At 43.6% G+C, this 8244-nt stretch overlaps 1 pseudogene; it reads left to right on the forward strand.

The window, feature by feature from the left end:
- The first annotated feature begins 1173 nt into the window (after positions 1–1173).
- LOC149432799 (histone H2B 1.1-like) lies at positions 1174–1540 on the forward strand (annotated as a pseudogene).
- Positions 1541–8244: the final 6704 nt, after the last annotated feature.

Here is an 8244-nt window from a genome sequence, read left to right on the forward strand (position 1 = left end):
TTCCCACAGAGAACAATTGGGTGAATTAAGAGGAGCACCCGGAGTCCAGAAAAACATCTCACGTGAGGATTTTTATCATCATTTTTTTGAAGCTAACAGTATACAAAGTAGATACAACGCGTTTCGGTGAATTGCCAGTCATCCTGAGCTCTCCCCCCTCGTGTGGAAATGAAGGTAACTCTACCAACAAAACAGAAGAGGGACCAAAGTCACCAAAGTGGAAGAAGAACATCTGAAAACCTTGAGGACAAAGAGGAAATTTAGAGATGTAAAGGGGAACTCTGGTCCTAACAACAGCGGTAATAATTATGCTCACGGTCGGCTCCTGATCTCCATGTGCTTTGTATGGTTTTTAGACCAGCCACCCGAAGGAAGACTAAAATCAGATTTGATTTTGGGTGGAAGACAGAGCAGGACTGGTGCCACTGGAGGGGATCACTTCCAGTGGGTTGTATCCCAATTGTAGGTGGTAAGTGATGGGCTCAGTTGGGATCTAGGGTTGCTACCTTCCTGATACGGACAATGGGGCCGTTCCCACAGAGAACAACTGGGTGATTTAGGAGGAGCACCCGGAGTCCAGAAAAACATCTCACGTGAGGATTGTTATAATGGTTAATTGAAGCTAAAAGTATACAAAGTAGATCCAAAGTGTTTCGGTGAATTGCCGGTCACCCTGAGCTCTCCCGCCTCGTGTGGAAATGAAGGTAACTCTACCACCAAAACAGAAGAGGGACCAAAGTCACCAGAGTGGAAGAAGAACATCTGAACCCCCGAGGACAAAGGGGAAATGTATAGATGTAAAGGGGAACTCCGGTCCTAACAACAGCGGTAATAATTATACTCACGATCGGCTCATGATCTCCACGTGCTTTGTATGGTTTACTAGAATGTTTACTAGACTCTTGTTCGGACAGATTTCAGTGACTTATTCCGAAAAATTAAAGACCTACAATAAAAAAATACATATTTCCATGCCAAAAAATGTACCGCTTTGAGCACAGAAACACTGACATAATCAGACCGCTAGGGAGGTTACAAAAGTCCCTGATCCTTTCCAAAAATACGCACCGGGGTGAAAACGCGGAGATGTGAACGTGTCCCATAGGAAATCCTGTTCGATGGACTGCTGTGCACACTTTCCCGCACACAGCCAAGCAGTGGTTAACCCTTATCATGCCTGAAGCGGCCAAGTCTGCGCCGGCGCCCAAGAAGGGCTCCAAGAAAGCCATGACCAAGATCCAGAAGAAGGACGGCAAGAAGCGGAGGAAGAGCAGGAAGGAAAGTCATGCCATCTACATGTACAAGGTGCTCACGCAGGTCCACCTCAACACCGGCATCTCGTCCAAGGCCAGGAGCATCATGAACTCCTTCAGCCATGACACCTTCGAGCGCATCGCCGGCGAAGCTTCCCGCCTGGCTCATTACAACAAGAGCTCCACCATCACCTCCCGGGAGATCCAGACCGCCTGGAGAGCTGGCCAAGCACGCCGTCTCCGAGGGCACCAAGGCTGTCACCAAGTACACCAGCGCCAAGACTTAGACAGGACAATTCGGATGGTTGCAGGCTGGTCGGTAAGTTGCGCAGTGCACCTAGACTAGGAAAGGACTATTCGGTTGGTTGCAGGCTGGTCGGTAAGTTGCGCTGGGAACCTAGACTTAGACAGGGCAATTCGGTTGGTTGCAGGCTGGTTGGTAAGTTGCGCTGGGAACCTAGACTTAGACAGGACAATTCGGTTGGTTGCAGGCTGGTCGGTAAGTTGCGCTGTGAACCTAGACTTAGACAGGACAATTCGGTTGGTTGCAGGCTGGTCGGTAAGTTGCGCTGGGAACCTAGACTTAGACAGGACAATTCGGTTGGTTGCAGGCTGGTCGGTAAGTTGCGCAGTGAACCTAGACTAGGAAAGGACTATTCGGTTGGTTGCAGGCTGGTCGGTAAGTTGCGCTGGGAACCTAGATTTAGACAGGACAATTCGGTTGGTTGCAGGCTGGTCGGTAAGTTGCGCTGGGAACCTAGACTTAGACAGGACAATTCGGTTGGTTGCAGGCTGGTCGGTAAGTTGCGCTGGGAACCTAGACTTAGACAGGACAATTCAGTTGGTTGCAGGCTGGTCTGTAAGTTGCGCTGTGAACCTAGACTTAGACAGGACAATTCGGTTGGTTGCAGGCTGGTCGGTAAGTTGCGCTGGGAACCTAGACTTAGACAGGACAATTCGGTTGGTTGCAGGCTGGTCGGTAAGTTGCGCAGTGAACCTAGACTAGGAAAGGACTATTTGGTTGGTTGCAGGCTGGTCGGTAAGTTGCGCTGTGAACCTAGACATGACAATTTGGATGGTTGCAGGCTGGTCGGTAAGTTGCGCTGTGAACCTAGACAGGGCAATTTGGTTGGTTGCAGGCTGGTCGGTAAGTTGCGCTGGGACTTTTTCTTTGTTGTTTGCTGAAATGGTTAATGGTACTCCTGTGCATGTGACAATTGCATGTGCATTTGTGGGCGCCAAAATACATGGTACCCAGGGGCGGACTGACCATTTAGAAACTCGGGCAATGCCCCATGAGATGCCCCTGGTACCTTTTACATAGGCTTTTTTGAGTTTGCGCAAGGACACAGGGGCCCTATGATCCGCTATTGCCCGGGGGCCCCATGAATTGTCAGTCCGCCCCTGCTGGTACCATGCGGTTTGGTGCAGCATGACTTTAAAAATCATGCCTGGGCTATTTTTCATGTGTTCTTGAGCCCCAGAAGACTTCTGGGTATGACGAAACGCGTCAGAAGGGGTGTCTCCCTTCTGAGGTCATCGCGTAAGGATTGCCACTTTAGCTTTTTTTTGCTGATCGATGCTTTTAATCTGCTATGCTTGTATGTGCATTTTTGTCTATTTAATAAATGAACTCTAACTTACTGCACTAGGAGAGGCACCTCTGTAATTTTACACGAGTACATGCTGATCCCATAACACTTGAAGAGGTCAGGTGCAATGCTTCGGCCAATCACAGCACAGGATGATGTCACAAGGTGACGTCATGACGGTATTTAAGACCGGTCATCTGGGGGCGCAGCTGTCAGATGGCGGGAGCCGATGTCATGAGCCGAGCGTTCTTTTTTTCTCTTTTGACAGGTCGGCGGCGGGGGGCATCGTGATTGACGTTGGATCTACTCCAGGGGGACATTTTTTTTTACTTTTATTTTTAATAAAGGACTTGTCAAAGATTTTCTCTTCTTTTTCTACACTACACTTTTTATTTTGTGAATGGGTAGCGGTACCATATACCCCATACTCATTCACGGGGGGGGGGGGGGGGGCGGGATCTGGGAGCCCTCTTGTTAAAAGTGGCTTTCCAGATTCCAGTAAGCCCAGCCACGGTTGTGGGGAAGAGGCCCTTGTCCCCAGGAAGGAGGAAGCATTTTCTCAGTCTCCCCTCCCCCAGTGATCAGACTGTACATTGTAACTTTGTAGAAGGAGGAGGAGGCATTTCCTCAGTCTCCCCTCCCCCAGTGATCAGACTGTACATTGTAACTTTGTAGAAGGAGGAGGAGGCATTTCCTCAGTCTCCCCTCCCCCAGTGATCAGACTGTTCATTGTAACTTTGTAGAAGGAGGAGGAGGCATTTCCTCAGTCTCCCCTCCCCCAGTGATCAGACTGTACATTGTAAATTTGTAGAAGGCAGGAGGAAGCATTTTCTCAGTCTCCCCTCCCCCCAGTGATCAGACTGTACATTGTAACTTTGTAGAAGGAGGAGGAAGCATTTCCTCAGTCTCCTCCCCCAGTGATCAGACTGTACATTGTAACTTTGTAGAAGGAGGAGGAAGCATTTCCTCAGTCTCCTCCCCCAGTGATCAGACTGTACATTGTATCTAATGACAAAGCGTGAGGCCGCAACAGGGGCTGATCTGTGTCAGACATTTGTGAACACAACCAAGAACTGCACAGGCGCCTGCGTTCACATGCTTTTCTGAGCCGGTCTCTCAGTTCAGGAACTAGATGGTGAACCTGAAGGATGCCCGAGCAAAGACAGTGCTGACCTTCTGGAGAGAAAAGCAGATGAAGGCGTGGTCTGAGGGCGCAGTGCAGGGGCGGACTGACCATTCGGGGTACTCGGGCACTGCCCGAGGGCCCGGGGTCAGTAAGGGGTCCCATGAGATGCCCCAGGTACCTTTCATAGGCTTTTTTGGGTGTGGTTTGAGTGTGGGCGAGGACACAGGGGCCCCATGATCCCGTTTGCTCGGGGGCCCCATGAGTTGTCAGTCCGCCCCTGGCGCACTGCGATCTTTGTGAGAGGTAAAAAAAAATACTGATGTTCGGCCCACCTTCATATCAAAACCCCACGGGAGGCCCCCATTGGAGAAGGTAAAGAGGACCTGTATGTGGTATGATATCTGGGGGGGGGTGCACCTGACCAGGAACCCCCTTTCCTCCCATCCCCCCACTTCCTTTCCAGTCCCTCTTCTTAAACAAATGTGAACTTTTTTCCTCTCCCCCCCCCCAAAAAAAAAAGGTCTGTGGCAGTAAAGCGTCCACGCCGCCATTATGCAGATCTGCGGCTCATTAGTCACCGGCTGAGAAATAGATTTGAATTAAATGAGTGGCGGCCTTTTCTTCGGCGCGCTCGGGCCGCGGTGGAAGCTTCACGTTCCTCCCGTTGACAAGATGTGAAGTGACACAAATACCATGACTAACATTCAACCGGATTACTCCATTACCTCCACGTCAAAACTGGGCAAAGGCGTCAGGGATCCGGCGTCTTTCCTTTCACCGCATCGGCCAACAAGTGACAACTCCTCTCCATTAAACAACAACCCACGCTGCCTCCTGTAGGACCCACGCTTAACCCATCAGCCCCGCTCAATGGCCCCCATTCGACAAGGTGCTTATGGCTTTGTGTTCAACAATCAAGTCTACACAAATAAAAAAAATATACTTTTTTCTTTTTTTTTTTTTTTTTTTTTTATTTTGGCTGTTTCACAAATCCCCTCTTTTCACCCACCCAGGAAAAAAAAATCGGGTCATTCCTGGCCACGAACGATAAGCAGTTTGGGAATATTAAACGTCTCACCTTTATTTACATGGGAAAATCCTTTTTTTTTTTGTCCAAAACCTTTTTTTTTCTTTTTTCCTCTCTTTTTTTGCCCAAAACCTTTTTTTTTTCTTTTTTCCTTTCTCTTTTTTTTGTCCAAAACCTTTTTTTTTCTTTTTTCCTTTCTCTTTTTTTGCCCAAAACCTTTTTTTTTTCTTTTTTCCTTTCTCTTTTTTTTTGTCCAAAACCTTTTTTTTCTTTTTTCCTTTCTCTTTTTTTTTGTCCAAAACCTTTTTTTTTCTTTTTTCCTTTCTCTTTTTTTGTCCAAAACCTTTTTTTTTTCTTTTTTCCTTTCTCTCTTTTCTTGTCCAAAACCTTTTTTTTTTCTTTTTTCCTTTCTCTTTTTTTTTGCCCAAAACCTTTTTTTTTCTTTTTTCCTTTCTTTTTCTTTGTCCAAAACCTTTTTTTTTTCTTTTTTCCTTTCTCTTTTTTTTTTTTTTGTCCAAAACCTTTTTTTTTTCTTTTTTCCTTTGTCTTTTTTTTTGTCCAAAACCTTTTTTTTTTTCTTTTTTCCTTTCTCTTTGTTTTTTTTCATTTTTTTTTGTTTATTTTGGCTGTTTCACAAATTCCCTCTTTTCTCCCACCCAGAAAAAAAAAATCGGGTCATTCCTGGCCACAAATGATAAGCAGTTTGGGAATATTAAACGACTTACCTTTATTTACATGGGAAAATCCTCTTTTTTTTTTGTCCAAACCCTTTTTTTTTTTCTTTTTTCCTTTCTCTTTTTTTTTTCTTTTTTCCTTTCTCTTTTTTTTTTTCTTTTTTGTTCCAGTTTTGTTTTTATCTGGTGGGATAGAAGGGGTTAAGTTCATGCTTTGCTGGGTTTTTTTGGTGATAGAATATTCAGTTACATAGTTAGTCTGGCTGAAAAATGACAAAAGTCCATCCAGTTCAACCTTTATTTTTTTTATTTTTTCCTTTCTCTTTTTTTTTTTTGTCCAAAACCTTTTTTTTTTCTTTTTTCCTTTCTCTTTGTTTTTTTTCATTTTTTTTTTGTTTATTTTGGCTGTTTCACAAATTCCCTCTTTTCTCCCACCCAGAAAAAAAAAATCGGGTCATTCCTGGCCACAAATGATAAGCAGTTTGGAATATTAAACGACTTACCTTTATTTACATGGGAAAATCCTTTTTTAGTCCAAACCCTTTTTTTTTTCTCTTTTCCTTTCTCTTTTTTTTTCTTTTTTTTTTCTTTTTTCCTTTCTCTTTTTTTTTTTCTTTTTTGTTCCAGTTTTGTTTTTATCTGGTGGGATAGAAGGGGTTAAGTTCATGCTTTGCTGGGGTTTTTTTGGTGATAGAATATTCAGTTACATAGTTAGTCTGGCTGAAAAATGACAAAAGTCCATCCAGTTCAACCTTTATTTTTTTTATTTTTTCCTTTCTCTTTTTTTTTTTTGTCCAAAACCTTTTTTTTTTCTTTTTTCCTTTCTCTTTGTTTTTTTTCATTTTTTTTTTGTTTATTTTGGCTGTTTCACAAATTCCCTCTTTTCTCCCACCCAGAAAAAAAAAATCGGGTCATTCCTGGCCACAAATGATAAGCAGTTTGGAATATTAAACGACTTACCTTTATTTACATGGGAAAATCCTTTTTTAGTCCAAACCCTTTTTTTTTTCTTTTTTCCTTTCTCTTTTTTTTTCTTTTTTTTTTCTTTTTTCCTTTCTCTTTTTTTTTTCTTTTTTGTTCCAGTTTTGTTTTTATCTGCTGGGATAGAAGGGGTTAAGTTCATGCTTTGCTGGGTTTTTTTGGTGATAGAATATTCAGTTACATAGTTAGTCTGGCTGAAAAAGTCCATCCAGTTCAACCTTTATTTTTTTATTTTTTCCTTTCTCTTTTTTTTTTTATTTTTTTTTTGTTTTGTTCCAGTTTTGTTTTTATCTGCTGGGATAGAAGGGGTTAAGTTCGTGCTTTGCTGGTTTTTTTGCCTTCCTCTGGATCAACTGTGGGTGTAGGATTATAACTTTTTATTTTTTTTTATTTTTTTATATTTTGGCTGTTTCACAAATTCCATCTTTTCTCCAACCCAGAAAAAAAAATCGGGTCATTCCTGGCCACGAATGATAAGCAGTTTGGGAATATTAAACATCTTACATTTATTTACATGGGAAAATCTTTTTTTTTTGTCCAAAACCTTTTTTTTTCTTTTTTCCTTTCTCTTTTTTTCTTTTTTTTGTTTTGTCCAAAACCTTTTTTTTCTTTTTTCCTTCCTCTTTTTTTTTTTTTTTTTTTTGTTTTGTTCCAGTTTTATTTTTATCTGCTGGGATAGAAGGGGTTAAGTTCATGCTTTGCTGTTTTTTTTGCCTTCCTCTGGATCAACTGCGGGTGTAGGATTATAACATTTTTTTTATTTTTATGGTTGAACTGGATGGATTTTTGTCATTTTTCAGCCAGACTAACTATGTAAGTTCAAAGTTGATTGCTGCTGAATATTCTCCGATCCGACTTTGAAATCGTGCGACTTCCAGTGAAAGTCGCACGATTTCAAATTCGGGTGGTATTCCGACTTGAGGTGCGGCTTGCAAGACACGGATGTCTATGCAAGTCGCACCTGAAGTAGTGCAGTCTACTTTAGAAATCGGTGCGGCTCCAGACAAGTCGGAATTGCCCTGATATGACCGCTTTCATTGCGGAGAATAGGGTGCGACTTGCCATGTAATTTGCCATGCCATGCGAGCTGCAAATCGCATGGCAAGTCGCCCCCTATAGTCCGCAATGAAAGCAGTCCGGGGCATAAATTGACACAAGTATTGGGCCAACCCTCCCAATCATGTTATTCAGGTGTTCCAATCCCCTCCATGGACACAGGTGTATACAATCAACCCCCTAGGCATGCAGACTGCTTCTACAAACATTGGTGAAAGAATGGGTCGCTCTCAGGAGCTCAGTGACTCCAAGCGTGGTCCCGTGATAGGTGGCCACCTGGGCAATAAGTCCATCCGTGACATTTCCTGGCTACTAAATATTCCACGCTCAACTGTTAGTGGGATTATAAAAAAGTGGAAGCCACTGGGAACAACAGCCACTCAGCCACCAAGTGGTAGGCCACGTCACATGACAGGGCGGGGTCAGCGCATGCTGAAGCGCACAGTGCGCAGAAGTCGCCAACTGTCTGCAGAGTCAATAGCTAAAGACCTCCAGACTTGGTGTGGCCTTCAGATGAGCCCAACAACAGTGCGTA

Source organism: Staurois parvus, unplaced genomic scaffold, assembly GCF_062004578.1.
Source record: "Staurois parvus isolate SC_StPar_1 unplaced genomic scaffold, SC_StPar_1.0 ptg002107l, whole genome shotgun sequence".
Classification (NCBI taxonomy): domain Eukaryota; kingdom Metazoa; phylum Chordata; class Amphibia; order Anura; family Ranidae; genus Staurois; species Staurois parvus.